Here is an 18,443-nt window from a genome sequence, read left to right on the forward strand (position 1 = left end):
TCAAAACAGGCAGTATACCAGATCTAGGAAAAAGCACAGTTCAAAATTCAAAACAGTTGGAGGGTATAAAAATATTTACTTTATGAAGTAGAACATTTATACCTCACCGGCCACTCTTTTGCATGTACAACATAGAGAGACGCTGTTTGCAATTGTTGTTGCGGAACAAAGTGAGACATGCTTTAAGAGTGCCCCTCTATCAGACTAGAAGATCAGTCTGATATGCCGTGTGAGATCACGTGTGATAACGAGGCATTCCTCCTTGCGGTTCATAATTGGGTTCTTGAAATTAATCCAAAACACCTGAAGAACTTTGCGCGCTGATATGTTACGCTCTTCTGAGAGGGTGCTAACATTTACATCAAAATGTTCTCCGCTTTATTTCTGTTTCCTATGCGTGCACAGGGGGCCACTATACCCGCCTCGCCACTATATACGTCGCCGCAGGTTTTGCAAGAAATCAGGTACATTATACCCGATCTCCTGTAGTCACCGACTCTGCTGTGTGGGCAAGTCATTTATCAAATCGTAGATCTCGTATATTTCTGCGTTGTACATTGACAGTCATGCAAGCAGTTTCTAATTAACTGGCGACGTTAAGTATTCAGTGGTATTTCTACAACTGCTACTGATTTTTGTAAACCAGCCGTTTTCTAGGCATCGTTTTTTAGCTGTGCTTATTTCGTTGGAAACAAAGGCTAGGTGGAACGGGATTCTTTTTTTGCCAGACCTGTGGTTCGGGTGCACTGCCCTATTCCGAGAAGCTACGGTTTGCTAACCATTGGAAATGGCTATTTTCCGTGCCAAGTCAAGTAATTTCTTCCTCTGTTCCCTCATTTACATGCACCGGAGGCTGTGCTAAGCATGTTTCTTACTCAGTGCTCTCTTTGGGTGAAGGATGAGAGGAGAGGTAACGAGCCAGTATGTTTTTGTTGCTTAGCTTACGGTGCTATTTTGTAGCGTAGCCGTTTGGACATAGGTTAACTTGAACGATCAAAAAGGAAGTCGATAAGGCTCTATATTTCATCGAAAAAGCAGTAAGAAATTCTTAAAACATCGGAAAAAAACCTAAAAATAAAAAGAGATATAGGAGACGAACGAGAACCTAACGCAACTTCTGCAACTAATTAATGCTAAGGGTAAAGTAAATGTTAATAAAAGGGGAGGTGTGCATTTCATCACAATAAAATTTTTACAGAGCCTTAAATGCTAGGAAACTAATCAAATGAAAGAAGTGCAGGGATTCTGCCGATGTGGGAGGTTCAGTTATGTGAAAAGCAATTATGAACTGCATAACAAAAAACTAAAATCAATTTAATTCATAGCATTTAACCAGCTAAGTGAAGAGCTAATTAACAAGTAAATAGCAAGGCATAGCTAAAAAAATCAGCACTAAAAAATTTTGAAGAGAAATAAAAAATTTATTGACTTCTAGTGGTGGCATAATACGTTGCGACGCAGCAGCTAAGTATTTAAGCAAGTTGTGCACCCTCCCACACAACGGCATCAATAACACTGCGCTTGGAGCTCTAGCGCAGTGGATTGGTTCCGTTTTGTAAAAACGAGGCCAGGGTTCGATCCCACACCAGGACACGATTTTTGCCGTGGTCCGAAGTTGGAGAATTGGTTTCAAACTTGTTTGTAACGCTGTCCTTTATCCAAATAATCAAAGAATGACCGATTAGTGCAATTCCATGCATCTGAGGAGGATCTACTCGGTAAGATGATTGATTTTCCCGACCACTCCGATCGGATCCGCTTCTCGTCCACATTAAATCCATACGAGCTTTTGATATGTCGATTCAAATATGACTCTGAAAAACAGCGAATATAATGAGAATCACTAGTACAAAGGCTTGTACAAATACCTCGATAACGCGAGCTCTTAGACATGAAAAAAGCGTATAGAGCAGCTTTGGGATAATGAAGAATTCCTTGTTAAATGCAAATTTTTATCAGAATTCCCTCTTTCAGTTGAAAGTATGTAAAATTTACGCTCAAAGTCATTGTGGTTACCTCTAATATTTTATGTAAACTGTGCCCATAGATGAGTCCACACAATAATTCACACAATAATTAAAATAACTCTATTACAGTGCAAATGGCGACGTAACATTACAGAGACAGGATTCGTGATTAATATGAGTACCTTGTGCGCGATTATTCTCTCAAAAAAAGCGCAAGTGTAAAGATCTTCGCTACTAGGCTTCGACTTGTTTACTGAGCCGATTTTACAAGCTCATAATGAACATTCTCCTAGTGCGCACATCAACGAATTCTATTCAATGAATTGAGCTAGCAGGATTCTGTAAAGGAGTTTTTGGCTTCTTGTACCAAGTACAATTCGTGATACGGGTTTGCAGTCTGTTTCATGGTTATATTTGTTAATCAGAAAGACCCCTATTACAGGGCTTAAACGAACAAATCCAACGCTCGTTGACTAAAGAGTTGACTCTTCCCAAGCAGCAGACCCGAAAATGAGAATAATATGTCCTTCGTTCTTTCATGCGACTTTTTCATAAACTAATACCAGTGAGAAAGAGATAACACTTAAAGAACTCAAAAAAAAGCTAAAAATGGAAAAATAGAGAGACATTACAAAAAACCAGTTCACAAAAAACCCTATTGTGCTATAGAGAATGGTTCATACGAGGACCTAAGAAGTTCAGTTATTATATGTTCGACATTGTAGACAACGAGAGCATAGAAGAATCCTCTAAGGCTACAAGCTTTAAATAATCCAGAAGTGTTTGTAAAACACATCGATGAACTCAACATTGGCTTAAACACATGTGCCATTACATAAATAAAGAATTGGCAGGGAATGGAACTATTCCCGACTTTCAACATGTAATGATGTTTTGTTCTTTTCAGAACTTCATCTTCTTCTTGATGTTCCAAACCGTATTAAATACAATTTGTTGGTCATTCAAGAAACTAAGAATAAATGAATCACACGTGATCTCGCACAATATATCAGATTGATCTTCTAGTCTGATAAAGGGGCACTCTAGAAGGAAGTATACCTCATTTCTCTTCCGCAGACACAACCTAGCGGTTGGACGAAGGCAGAGAAGTGGTGAGTATTCGATATTATTTACGCGGTTAGGATTTGGTTTTGAGTTTCTCTGTCTGAGTTATTGACGTGTTTGGCTTGGTAGATCGCTGTCAGTCGACCTTTCCAGGCTCTGAAGAAGGCGATAGGGCCGAAACGTCAGCCTCATAATAAAATTAAAAACCTCGTGCTCGTTGAAAGAAGAAAAATTAAGAATAAATGGTTTTCACTCAGCATATGAAAGATGGTACCATATCGCTTACTGAGGGAAAATTTTGTCGTTTAATGTATATGGAGAAAGGAGGACATGGCCGTTAAAGAGACCAGCACCAGAAACGTGAATAAATGCATATCGGGCCGGTGAAGTGACTGCATGAGCCTACCAATGTAACTTTTAGATTGGTGTGGTACCAATTTGAAGAATTCGGCGAGATTTGAACCTTAGTCTACCCGATCGAACAACTATCATAGATGAATTTCAGCGTTTGAATTCTAAACTGTTTTATGCATGCAGTCATTTTAGCATCTGTGGATGCAGACAAATATTCCAACATGTTGGATTCAATACCTTTTGCTGGCGATGAATGCTGCAATTAAAGCAATAACTTGTACAAACTTGGAACACTTTTCGAACTTTTTACACTCCTGCAATATATTATAGATAAAGGGCGCTAACACTGAATCATGCGAATGAGTTGTACACAAATGTCGGCTGTACATATAGGATTATATTCTGTTCGGTAGTGACACACCAAGAGGATGATGTGTGGCTGAAACGAAACAGTGCGACTTATGGACAATTTGTTTGGCCGAAAAAAACAGTTGTATGAAAAAAAGAAACTGCTTCATATATGAAAACCCATCTGGTCCGCCGATTCAGTAAGGAGTCCTCAAAACAGGCAGTATACCAGATCTAGGAAAAAGCACAGTTCAAAATTCAAAACAGTTGGAGGGTATAAAAATATTTACTTTATGAAGTAGAACATTTATACCTCACCGGCCACTCTTTTGCATGTACAACATAGAGAGACGCTGTTTGCAATTGTTGTTGCGGAACAAAGTGAGACATGCTTTAAGAGTGCCCCTCTATCAGACTAGAAGATCAGTCTGATATGCCGTGTGAGATCACGTGTGATAACGAGGCATTCCTCCTTGCGGTTCATAATTGGGTTCTTGAAATTAATCCAAAACACCTGAAGAACTTTGCGCGCTGATATGTTACGCTCTTCTGAGAGGGTGCTAACATTTACATCAAAATGTTCTCCGCTTTATTTCTGTTTCCTATGCGTGCACAGGGGGCCACTATACCCGCCTCGCCACTATATACGTCGCCGCAGGTTTTGCAAGAAATCAGGTACATTATACCCGATCTCCTGTAGTCACCGACTCTGCTGTGTGGGCAAGTCATTTATCAAATCGTAGATCTCGTATATTTCTGCGTTGTACATTGACAGTCATGCAAGCAGTTTCTAATTAACTGGCGACGTTAAGTATTCAGTGGTATTTCTACAACTGCTACTGATTTTTGTAAACCAGCCGTTTTCTAGGCATCGTTTTTTAGCTGTGCTTATTTCGTTGGAAACAAAGGCTAGGTGGAACGGGATTCTTTTTTTGCCAGACCTGTGGTTCGGGTGCACTGCCCTATTCCGAGAAGCTACGGTTTGCTAACCATTGGAAATGGCTATTTTCCGTGCCAAGTCAAGTAATTTCTTCCTCTGTTCCCTCATTTACATGCACCGGAGGCTGTGCTAAGCATGTTTCTTACTCAGTGCTCTCTTTGGGTGAAGGATGAGAGGAGAGGTAACGAGCCAGTATGTTTTTGTTGCTTAGCTTACGGTGCTATTTTGTAGCGTAGCCGTTTGGACATAGGTTAACTTGAACGATCAAAAAGGAAGTCGATAAGGCTCTATATTTCATCGAAAAAGCAGTAAGAAATTCTTAAAACATCGGAAAAAAACCTAAAAATAAAAAGAGATATAGGAGACGAACGAGAACCTAACGCAACTTCTGCAACTAATTAATGCTAAGGGTAAAGTAAATGTTAATAAAAGGGGAGGTGTGCATTTCATCACAATAAAATTTTTACAGAGCCTTAAATGCTAGGAAACTAATCAAATGAAAGAAGTGCAGGGATTCTGCCGATGTGGGAGGTTCAGTTATGTGAAAAGCAATTATGAACTGCATAACAAAAAACTAAAATCAATTTAATTCATAGCATTTAACCAGCTAAGTGAAGAGCTAATTAACAAGTAAATAGCAAGGCATAGCTAAAAAAATCAGCACTAAAAAATTTTGAAGAGAAATAAAAAATTTATTGACTTCTAGTGGTGGCATAATACGTTGCGACGCAGCAGCTAAGTATTTAAGCAAGTTGTGCACTCCCCCACACAACGGCATCAATAACACTGCGCTTGGAGCTCTAGCGCAGTGGATTGGTTCCGTTTTGTAAAAACGAGGCCAGGGTTCGATCCCACACCAGGACACGATTTTTGCCGTGGTCCGAAGTTGGAGAATTGGTTTCAAACTTGTTTGTAACGCTGTCCTTTATCCAAATAATCAAAGAATGACCGATTAGTGCAATTCCATGCATCTGAGGAGGATCTACTCGGTAAGATGATTGATTTTCCCGACCACTCCGATCGGATCCGCTTCTCGTCCACATTAAATCCATACGAGCTTTTGATATGTCGATTCAAATATGACTCTGAAAAACAGCGAATATAATGAGAATCACTAGTACAAAGGCTTGTACAAATACCTCGATAACGCGAGCTCTTAGACATGAAAAAAGCGTATAGAGCAGCTTTGGGATAATGAAGAATTCCTTGTTAAATGCAAATTTTTATCAGAATTCCCTCTTTCAGTTGAAAGTATGTAAAATTTACGCTCAAAGTCATTGTGGTTACCTCTAATATTTTATGCAAACTGTGCCCATAGATGAGTCCACACAATAATTCACACAATAATTAAAATAACTCTATTACAGTGCAAATGGCGACGTAACATTACAGAGACAGGATTCGTGATTAATATGAGTACCTTGTGCGCGATTATTCTCTCAAAAAAAGCGCAAGTGTAAAGATCTTCGCTACTAGGCTTCGACTTGTTTACTGAGCCGATTTTACAAGCTCATAATGAACATTCTCCTAGTGCGCACATCAACGAATTCTATTCAATGAATTGAGCTAGCAGGATTCTGTAAAGGAGTTTTTGGCTTCTTGTACCAAGTACAATTCGTGATACGGGTTTGCAGTCTGTTTCATGGTTATATTTGTTAATCAGAAAGACCCCTATTACAGGGCTTAAACGAACAAATCCAACGCTCGTTGACTAAAGAGTTGACTCTTCCCAAGCAGCAGACCCGAAAATGAGAATAATATGTCCTTCGTTCTTTCATACGACTTTTTCATAAACTAATACCAGTGAGAAAGAGATAACACTTAAAGAACTCGAAAAAAAGCTAAAAATGGAAAAATAGAGAGACATTACAAAAAACCAGTTCACAAAAAACCCTATTGTGCTATAGAGAATGGTTCATACGAGGACCTAAGAAGTTCAGTTATTATATGTTCGACATTGTAGACAACGAGAGCATAGAAGAATCCTCTAAGGCTACAAGCTTTAAATAATCCAGAAGTGTTTGTAAAACACATCGATGAACTCAACATTGGCTTAAACACATGTGCCATTACATAAATAAAGAATTGGCAGGGAATGGAACTATTCCCGACTTTCAACATGTAATGATGTTTTGTTCTTTTCAGAACTTCATCTTCTTCTTGATGTTCCAAACCGTATTAAATACAATTTGTTGGTCATTCAAGAAACTAAGAATAAATGGTTTTCACTCAGCATATGAAAGATGGTAGCATATCGCTTACTGAGGGAAAATTTTGTCGTTTAATGTATATGGAGAAAGGAGGACATGGCCGTTAAAGAGACCAGCACCAGAAACGTGAATAAATGCATATCGGGCCGGTGAAGTGACTGCATGAGCCTACCAATGTAACTTTTAGATTGGTGTGGTACCAATTTGAAGAATTCGGCGAGATTTGAATCTTAGTCTACCCGATCGAACAACTATCATAGATGAATTTCAGCGTTTGAATTCTAAACTGTTTTATGCATGCAGTCATTTTGGCATCTGTGGATGCAGACAAATATTCCAACATGTTGGGTTCAATACCTTTTGCTGGCGATGAATGCTGCAATTAAAGCAATAACTTGTACAAACTTGGAACACTTTTCGAACTTTTTACACTCCTGCAATATATTATAGATAAAGGGCGCTAGCACTGAATCATGCGAATGAGTTGTACACAAATGTCGGCTGTACATATAGGATTATATTCTGTTCGGTAGTGACACACCAAGAGGATGATGTGTGGCTGAAACGAAACAGTGCGACTTATGGACAATTTGTTTGGCCGAAAAAAACAGTTGTATGAAAAAAAGAAACTGCTTCATATATGAAAACCCATCTGGTCCGCCGATTCAGTAAGGAGTCCTCAAAACAGGCAGTATACCAGATCTAGGAAAAAGCACAGTTCAAAATTCAAAACAGTTGGAGGGTATAAAAATATTTACTTTATGAAGTAGAACATTTATACCTCACCGGCCACTCTTTTGCATGTACAACATAGCGAGACCCTGTTTACAATACACATACATACAGTGCATAAACTTTCAAATACAAGCAAAGATTAATATGTAGAATATGGCACCTCCTCATCAAAGAGAATTCCACTTCATCACTCGCTGACACTGGTCGGCTATAGATCTAATCCATTAGGGAGGAATCGAACCCCATAGCTTGTGTAGCTGAGGAGCGTTCTAGCACTGATCCACCGTATATACTGTAACACAAATATGCTGTATAATATATACTGTGTATATACTGTAACACAAATGATTCAAATTCTCATGAAGCAGTCACAAGCGCATTCTTTGGCGCTGCAGGTGTCACCTGCCACTGAAGGCCTACAATTTATACATTCACAAAAAAGTGCTCTTACTACTAAAGGAGAAAAATCCCTAGCTATGCAGAACAGCAGTCACTCAGCTGTTATCAACAGAGTGAACTACTTGATGCGCCGTAATATTCTCCTTTTTTTGCAGGTACAAAGTCTGAAAGGATTTCTATATAATACGAACCTACAAATAAATTCGAATAACACTGAAACATAATGGTCTCACAAACGATTATTTTAATTAAAAGAAAGACAGGTGTCAATTCCCTTCTCCGTCTTAGCTCGCTCATGATAATGCAAGTTATACACCACTCATTTTTCTTCCGATTATTTCCTTTATCCCACGAAACATTTCTGCGCTAAAAATGGAGAGAACAAACGTTTACTGGAATGATTTTGTCGCCCTTCGTCGATCCCATGCCTTCTTCTATATTAAGAGTAACAAAGAGCGTGCTGATGATCAGAAATGTACCAAGATGTTTCCAGTCTTCAAAGAAATGGAGCGTACATGATTATATAACTCGTACACGACTCATACCGTGCTGGGGGGAAAGAATTGGCGTCGTTTTGAGTGCATTCAAAACACATTCCAAAGTCTATGACTACTGCACAGAGAGCTTGATGAAAAAGCAGAGGAAGTATCCGTCACGAATAATGCCACCAACTGCATAAAAGTTACTATTATGCAGAGGAAAGTCGTTGCTATGTATACTGACTGACACTGAAAACTTAAAGATGACATGCGAAAGGGTCAGTCGACACCATTATGACAGTGTTCCTACAACAACCCTAACGGTATAGTGTATTAGAAAAAATTATCTACTACGCCTGTGAAACGATGAATATATGACAAGATGGCTAAATTATCGATATAATTCATCGCTTTACAATGAGGAAGTATGTATATATGTGTATATTAAAATAAATATATAAAATGTGAGTATATTAAAAACATAATAGATTGAGCATTTACTTCTGAGATTGAATTTTACTTCTACGACGCACTAATGAAGAGCTATGTGAAAGGGAAGTGTCATCAAGTTGACAGTCGTACTACTAAAAATTTTCTAAAGTGTATTTGCGTCGCTTTAAGTGCAAATCCTCCATTATTACAAAATTATTAGTGGAAATAGTGCTCTTCTACCCAACGGCTCCTCTCACTTTGTCGAAAATTACGAGGGAAAAACAACAAAAAAAAGAGAGCTTCTGTTCTTTTCGAAATTTTGGTAACGCAATAGCACAATTCATGTGGATTACAAGGGCAAATTACTGGTAACAGTATGGCAGTTTAGTATTTTCGCATCCTATCGACCACAAAATATTTTCAGGTGCTAAAAAACCGGCGAGAGTGTGTAAAGAGCTGGAAAAGAGACGAAGACATCGAATTTTATATCATGACTCATTCAGCATCTGGATGACCACGATCGAAACATATAGGCGATAAAAGCATTACTTTAGGACCTATACCGATCATATTTTTTGTGGTAGTACTACCAGAAAAGAGGAAAGAAAATGGATTAATCCCACTACAAAGCAGAAAAACCGATATTAGTGCTATCAGCAATCACCCGCCAACGATCATTACTACCTTATATAGATCTAAATTATTACTAGTAGTGTTTTATTGGTAAAATATAACAATTGTTTCTGTTTTTTGAATTTAAATGTTTCGAATTTTTCTGTTATAAGTCAAAGCTATTAAAATTCAAGCAGATAATCTTATTGACAACTCTATGCGTACACAACGTCCTATGTACTTTTAATAGTAAAACTTTAATGCATAGTCATTTTAGAGGAAATAAAAAAAAGGTCATCCAAGAATGCTTTTGAAACTTGATGCCAGACAATAATTATGAAGGAACATACAGTGCGCGAAACAATTTCACTTCACGTTTTATAAAAGAGCGTAATCGCTTACATTGCTTTTGAAAATCTGTGGTGAGAAACAGACTTGAAAATAGCGATAATTTGCATGTGGTTAGCTTCTTACTGACATCTGCAAATTAAAAAAAACACTCGGTTTTCATTGCAGTCAACAGCTTGCCATTCAAGACCTTCATTATATAGAAATGAACGGAACACAATATTGCTCACGAGTTCATTCCTATAATCCCAAAACAAACAACGGAGATAAAAAAGGTGAAGGCTAAAAATTAAGTTTGCTATAAATTAAGAATAATAAAGAACGCTTCTATGAACGGTTAACTACTTCGTTATGCTAACGATGTTTCCTTATAACGAATAGAAGCAGGCGACTGCTTCTGACCACCACTTGACTACAAAGCATCTCGGTACTTCACGGAAACACTCTTGCTAAATCAGCTAATTTTAACGTGTCCAGAAGACAACACAATTATTCATGAACTCATGTCATTCAATCATTCAAATTCACGTGAATAAATTTGAGAATATCAATAGATGAATGCTCTAATCAATGCCTTGTTTTAGCATTTTGCAAGAGTGTATTAAGTTGAACATTTTATCTGTAAGACTGCTCCTAGTAGTTTCAGAAGCTTGATGAACTCCAGAACTTTCGCAATTGAAAAAAAAAAACGATGAAGTAACGTCATATTGACAAGATTCTGACAATTGTTCTTGAACACAGCGAAGCCGCCTTTCCAGACCTTTTACACGCAGTTTGATGCAGTTGTGTTTAATGAAAGGAGGTGAGGTTCTAACTGTCCTCTCATTTACAAAAAAACCGCTTCAGTTGTTGCTCTCAACTCAACAGCCGATATCCTAGAATGAGTTGTTCAATAAACGCATAAAAAAAAAAGAAAAAAACACTAAATGCTCTACCCCAAGTAAACAGATTTCGACTTAGGCATTTTGCGAGAGTAATCGTGAACTTGTTGAAGTTGTAGAATTTATAGGGAAAGCGATAGCTCAGAGATCGACGCAAGCGATTGTCTAAAAGCAACTACGTGTACCAAATCTGTTATCTACGAACCGAATTTCCTAGGAAACAGTTGACATACTAAAACCCGTCTCTGATTTGTTTTTACTGATTCTCGTTCATATCAACGGCGTACATGCGAAGATGCTATGTGTCAACTGTATAGAAGAGTTAGTGGCTTTAACTACATAGTTGTACCTCAGCAACTTCCAAAAGGTCATGTCCTTCCTGACAATCGCAAAACACGGAAGGCGTCACCTTCCAAGAGTGGATGTTGTTTTAACCGTCTTAGTAACCCAAAGAGTGCGGTGCAACGTGTACCGATCTTGTGAAGAACTAACCGCTCATCGCCAACCACAGTTTACTTTAAAAAGTTTTGTAGGTGCCGGCAAAGATGCATAGATTTATAGACACCGATCATATGTGGTAATGCATAGATCTGAGACGCCTATCGATGTTGAAATGATCAAAACTGAGTGTCTGCTCTATGTTGCGCGTGTTCGAAACTGTAAGCTCGAGGTGGAAATTGCTGCGAAATGTTTTCGTCAAACAAGTCCGCACTTCCAAATGAGGAAGCTTTTCGCACTTCTTGTTGTATTCGTTAAATAGCTCAATGATCACATAGTTCGTTCGGAATACATGTGAACCAGTGGCTAGAATGTGATGAGCACAATACGCAAATGAACCTAGTAGTTCCTTTTAGAAAATAAAATAAATAAACAATGAAAAATAAAATAAATAAATAAAGAAAATAAACACGCTGAGAGAAAGGCAAAACGATGGGCACGGATGGTGTAATCAATAACTGGTGAGCCCACGGAAACGGCAATCATCTGCTTCGAAGTTCGCACCGCCCCAAGCTTTGCAAATATCTCAGCGTCTTAGCAGCTATATTTCAATTAATAATAACACTGCTGGTAAAGAAGAGATAGGCAGTTTATAATAAAAATTGACATTATTATGAACTTAGTAGTGTTTATATTCAATGTAGAACGTAACTTTAATATGATACAAGTTCTTGTATTCTATCAAGATAAAAATTGGATTTTTTTCACGTTTCAATTTTAAATAAACTTGAAATAAAAGCTACCCTTTAGAAAAGTCACTATTTTTCTTTAAAGCGAAAGGACAACGTTTCTCGCACAAATGCGTAGTGTCTTGTGCAACGGTGTAAAATTTTCAACTTCGTAAGTCTCCACGTTACAGAAAATTATCGGGTGTTATTGAAAAGCGGCATCGTACATTATGTAAAGCACATAAAGTACAATACTTTAGCATTTTAAGTTAATTATTATGGGTCACGATAATCGTATAAGATGTGTGGATATAAAAATATTGAAAGACACTAAACGTATGTTGTAAATGTCTTCCAAATGCTGACAGCGATGTGGTTTGATGATGGTATTAAGTCCAAAATGTTGCAAATAATAGTATTGCTTACCTATATATGAATAGACAAAGCCTCTTCTGTAACTGTTTAATGCTATCAGCCCTAAAAATCCTCTAGCTATCGAAAGTTCAAAAAAACTTTACTATGGTATACTTGTATACTTCTTCTTTAACACACACAAAGTTGTTAAAAAATTTATTACACGTTCGCTAGCGTTTCGGCGGTTTCACCATCTTCAGAGCCTGGAAAGATCAAGTTACCAGCAATCTACCAAGCGAAACACCTCAAGAACTCCAACAAAAAATTTTAAAACCCAAATTTCAATCGCATCAGGAACAACATCATCAAACACTCACCGTTTCCCCGCTCAAGAGGTTGTGGCTGCGCAAGAGGTTAAGAGTCAGTCGGTTCTGGGAAATTTTACTATGCTATCTCATACAGAATACCACAGTTATACAATAGTGATATAATGCAGAGTTCACCCCATAGAACATGAGAAACTGATATTCGATGTTAAGTCTGTATCTCCTTACCTAGAGGTGTCACGTTTTTTCCTATATGATATCGACGATTGCTGCACTCCTGATGTACCTGAAGCGGGACCGAGTAAGCCATAGCTAGTATTCGAAAATCTGAAATAAGTAGCTAAGCATTGTAAAAGTTTCTTTACTATATGGCAACGCGTTTATGACAAGATTACCTTCATTGTCATTCATTAGCAGAGCTTCGATGTAGTTGTCGGACAGCTTGCTTGCTATCTCAACAGTAAGAATTTAATGCCAACCATGCAAAGGTAATGGGATTGTAATTAGAAGCAATAAATTTAAGGAGAATGATAACAAGATACGCTATTTGACCTATATTGATAATTTCTAGTCCAATATTTTTAAGTTCCAGTAATGGTTTCATGAAAACATTTTATGTCATAGAAGGGAAAACATGAATGCCGAATCTCGTGCACTTTACTGGTACCTCTACAAAGTAGACGTCTTGAAATATAGCGAATGAAACGAAAATACGATAGAAAAAGACGAACCAACATTAGTCAAACAAAACCATTTGATGAATGGAGTAAAGTGACCGAATTTACAAGTTTTCTTTCCGAAATATATAAGTGAGCATCGGTCACCTTAACAATGATTAATGAAGTCTAATGCATGACGCATCTTTAAGGGATTGATCAACAACGTACTTTTTATCCCCTACCCTAGCCTTTAATACCTAACATCGTCGTAGATGAGAAAATGCAGCGTAACTATCTAACTGTAAGGAATCATGCTTAGTTCTTAAATTAGTGAATACAATAACATATAGATCTATGGAACGATTGAGTAAAGTTTCTTGTATAAATGTGTTAAGATCCGAAATCCTGAAGCGCATTAGTCACCAAAAAGATGTCGATAATAATAGAAGCAGTGGAATAGTAGTCTATTTGAAGCGGAATTTTTTGAAAGCAACTCCTTGTTGTGTCAATTTCAATCGCTGTAATCATTTGTAGTTATTTTGCAAGTGGGAGGGTATAAAACCACAAAACGAGTGTCGTTATATGTTTAGATTACTCTCATAACAACTTCACCAAATGCTGATAGCAGTATAATTGAATTTTTGACGAATTGTATTTCTCAAACTACCCAAAATTGCTAGATATGCTGTATTGACTTTGAAGAGTTTATAAGATATGACAGAAGAAATGTATGATGTGAAAGGATTAGGTTGGAATGGCTACCGTCGTTATACCTCAGAACATCATATATATACGTGTTACTCACTATGCATCGTATAATGGATGGGATTACAAATGTCTCTTATCAGGTGTAAATTCCGTGACATATCATGTGCACGTCGATAATATCTTATTCTACCAAGTTATGTAGTACTATATTGATATATCTTTTTCCATACCTATTTGTCTTTATGTTTCATCTCTTTGGCCACTGGTACTTCTTGAAATTGAATGGTATCATTTTTCATTTTCATTCTATTTGTACAATCTGACTTCAAATATTCTGCGGATCCTGGCACATCTTTCATTTCTCGTTCATTGCCTTGAATCCTTTATCCACGACGGTTCCCGAATTTGTTCCTGTGCTCGGCCAGTGCACATTTTAATAGAATATAATTTATATAACTTCGATTAGTAATAACACAGCCGACAAAAAGAAATAGCCAGTTAATAATGAAAGTTGATAAGATTGTACATTGACTGCAGCCTCAGCTTAATTTGGGTTTGAAGCCGACTTGGGCACCCTAGATCATCCCATTGACGGGAAGTGCTGATAGTATTGATAGAAATAAAACACGTAGAGAGAAAGGCAAAGCGAGAGGTACGGGTGGTGTAATCGATGGATAGGATAGCTCGTGACCCACACCCCACCCGATAGGGCAAACATGAGTTCGATGTTCACACTGATCCCGAGTTTTGCAAATATTTCAGCATCTTAGCACTCATCATTTCTTTCTTTTTTTATACACTCATCATTTTTACAAAACACCTCAAGGATGTTGAGCACAGTGGTTCTTAATTATTGTGGTAGGAAATTGACTTTTATTCGAATATCTTCTATAACTAGGTATTGTGTGATAAAGATCGTTGTAACAACCTCTTTTTTTAAGAACACAGTAACCTATCATATTTGTGAGTTATTCGCGTAATACTTGAACCCAACAATAGTGATTTCGTTCACGACGCAGAAGGCTCTGGTTCGATCCTGCCCAGCTTCACAGAGCCTCTCATCACTCCGAGGCCAGGCAATTGATACCAAACTCGTTTATGATCAACTAGCACTCTCCAAACTGAAAAAGACTGTAAAAACTGGTGTCTGCTTTTGAACAAAGATTGGAAACGCTTCCTAAAACGGCTATTCCAGTATTTGAGCGTGAATCGACTCGATCGGCATTTAACTACACATGGAGAAGAGCAAAAATTTTCACTCAGTATCGACAAGTCGACGAACACCAGCGAGGGCACCTGCAGTTGCCTCATGGCTATCGGCGTTCCCCGCCCATGCGGAGCGGTCAGCGTTCGGTCGGCAGTTCAACAGGTGCACGGCCAGCGAGCGGTCGAATCATCGCATCTAGGTTGTTTAGCCCCTTTTCCCATTGTAATTTCTCATTGTCATTCAATGTTTGTATTATTCTACTATTCTTCATAATAGTTGGCATTTAATACAGCTACAGTAATTACATTGTAAAAAGTTAGTGTCGCAGTCTACCTAGACAATCATATTGCTTCTCGCTGTTAAGCATTTCTCTAATTTACCTCATGTATTAGTTAGCATGCTTATAAACTCATTGCTTTATTATTATTGCTTGTAATCGCCTAATCCCAGGTTAATGTTTAGCCATAGTTATTCACTGAATGTCGTTAGCATAGGTGTAGTGGCAATTGATTATCGATCTTGGGTTTGTAATCAATCGACCGGTGGGCGCACTCAGCCTAACACCCCATGTTGCCCATCTAGCCATTGCCATTAATGTACTTGCGTTGCATTGGCAACTGCATCCTTCTATTCTCTATGCCACGTTCTATTTTCTTCTGTTGTGTTTCGTTCCCTATTAATGATTCTACCATCCACTACCGATCTACTCTATGTTACCCCTCGCATTAATTGTCCGTTTATTGTATGTAGTTCGTACTGTATATTGTTATTTGTGTATTATGCATATAAAGGTTTAATTAGCCAAATTTGAGGTAAAAACCAGCAGGAGGACAAACACTCCAATCCACTCCAATCTCTTCAAGTCCCGTGTGGCAAACAAGCGAGCAAAGACCGGGTACGTCTAAGGACTACTCAAATCGTGAATCCAACCAACACCATCATCAATAACCATCAAACGCACACAACATTAGTCGACATGTCGATCATCGTGCACATTATTGATTAATCGATACGCTTCCGACCGCTCTACATCTCCATCCATCTACGCCCACGTTGTATAACGTGAAAGTCACCTGACATGTTAATCTTCAATTCTCTGCGTGTCTACTCTCTCGATAAGTACTATATAAGGCCCAGAGTGGGAGAACATATGAACATACTCAACACAGGCAGCATTCATCGTCCACTATCCTCATCTCTTCAAGAATGATCAACGAATGAGCACCAGCGTATCATTGCATTGGCTTGCAATGCAGTTCTTGCTTGCAATTAACTGCAATTTACAATTTTAAAAGGCAGCATTCACGCTACAGAATTCTCGCTTACCTCAAATCTTCAACGAATAGCAACGATGTGCTATTGCGGACTCTACAATTGATCACTTAGTGAAGCAGTTGAAGAAGAATTAAAACATATATACGATATTCTTCAATGTAGATGTTTAAAATGGGCATGGGATTATGAACAAAGGTTTGTGCTGTGTTCGTTGTTTCACCGTTTCTCAATGACCAGTGCTCAATCGTTTAATCCTTTGGTTTGCTTTCAAAGATTTTTTCAATGTTAAAAACCCAATAACAGAAGTGGAAAATGATTTCAGGGAAGACATAATTTGTCGACGAAGGCAAAGTTTTCGTGTAAGTTCTATAACAAGAGTTTTTTTTCAAGCAAATATTTGTTTCAACGATGTTATGGTTTCATAAAGGTTTTGTCACTGCTTCTCATTCATCTTGATTTTAGAATTGATTGGCCTACCATCATCAGCAAAAGATGTATCTGTAAAGGATATGGGCAAAGAAGAGAAGTATGAGTTGAATGGCGTTGCTACCATTGCAGTCCATTTCTGGAATTATTTGTAAAAGTAACTCTTATGTTTGACTAGAGATTTCATAAATTGTAACAGTGCTCTACAATTTTCCTTGCTTTATCGAGTGTGTGTTTACATGTATAAACACTAATATTGAACTCATTGTCTCATTGTCTGATATGTGCTAAATAAATTTTTTTCTATAACGACTATCACTGACAAGCAGATCATACGTAGATTTTCTTTCAAACATTCATGATAGTGCGTGATTCTTTGCGTCCATTACAAGGGAAGATATTCGAAGTTTTCACCGCACTGAACTGATTGGTTATTATGAAATAGTTATGAACAAGAGTTGAAATGTAAACTAAATTGTAAACGAAGTGAACAGATATGGGCTAGACAAGGCTGTTAGAAGTGTGAACACAAATGTGTTCAGTGTTGGTGCTGAGATATTTTGAACTTAACTTCATTTTCAAACGTTCTAGTGACCCGAATTTATCGCCTCGAATAGTAAGGTATGGGAAGTGCAGAAATGGACTCAGCATAAATTAAAAAACTAGGTTTTCGCGAATAGCGAGTTTTTCGCATTCTGTTGAATTTTATTGTTATTTTTCCATTTAGAAAGCTCATGAAACTCGTACAAGGAAAAAAACAATCCCTATAATCTCGTGATTTTCTCAATTCCTTAGCTGCTCTACTTATCATAAAATAAGCCTCTGTTTAAATAAAAAACCAAAAAGTCCGGAATTAGGCGTCGTCGTCAAAATGGTGATTGAAGTAAATCTTGCTGCTTATATTCCCATCATCTTCATCTTTATCGTCATCAACTATTTGTCCTCTAATAAGTCTGATTTTAAGTTATACTGCTTTATTTCCTTTTCGGTTCTGAGCTCCTACATCCCATGGTGCAGAAAGTATAGAGTTTGTGGTGAGAATTGGTACGTTTGCTGAAGAATATGCAGAGCTGAGGAGGAGTTTACGGCAAGATTAATAATGTTAATAAAATCGTTTTCTTTTCATTGGTTCGCATCCGAAATTTGATTCACTAATATTCATTATTTTTTAGACTCTAGCAAAAAAGTTTTGCAATAGAAAGAGGGAAAATGAAGAAACAACTAAAGTTTCGGCCTATATGAAATAATGAGTTATATTTTATGCCTACTTTCAAACATGAAGAGCTAGCGTTAATCTCCACTAAACTCAGCATTTCGCTTAGAAAATTAGACCAACAGTTACGTAATAATGTAACAAGTTTCAATTACGTGGCAAACTTGCATTGATTCGTATGTCGTAATGTTAAGAAAATCGGAATTCTACTTTATCCTTCCATTTTGTTGCAGTTTATGCGCAGTTGCATAAAATTTTCGTTTCTGGCTCGTAGTATTTTCAACTTTTTAATTCTTTTTTATTTAGTTTACTCACTTAGAAGTTGAGGGAGCGAATTTG

The 18,443-nt window shown here is 37.6% G+C and overlaps 1 long non-coding RNA gene across 1 annotated transcript; it reads left to right on the forward strand.

Moving 5' to 3' along the window:
• Window positions 1-16,002: 16,002 nt before the first annotated feature.
• On the forward strand, window positions 16,003-17,200 carry LOC309798524. Its single transcript, XR_014293171.1, has 2 exons — window positions 16,003-16,085; window positions 16,490-17,200. It is a non-coding gene; the product is annotated as an uncharacterized lncRNA (long non-coding RNA).
• The last annotated feature ends 1,243 nt before the right edge of the window (window positions 17,201-18,443 follow it).

Source organism: Mesoplodon mirus, assembly GCF_964341445.2.
Source record: "Mesoplodon mirus genome assembly, contig: HAP1_SCAFFOLD_3937, whole genome shotgun sequence".
NCBI lineage: Eukaryota > Metazoa > Chordata > Mammalia > Artiodactyla > Ziphiidae > Mesoplodon > Mesoplodon mirus.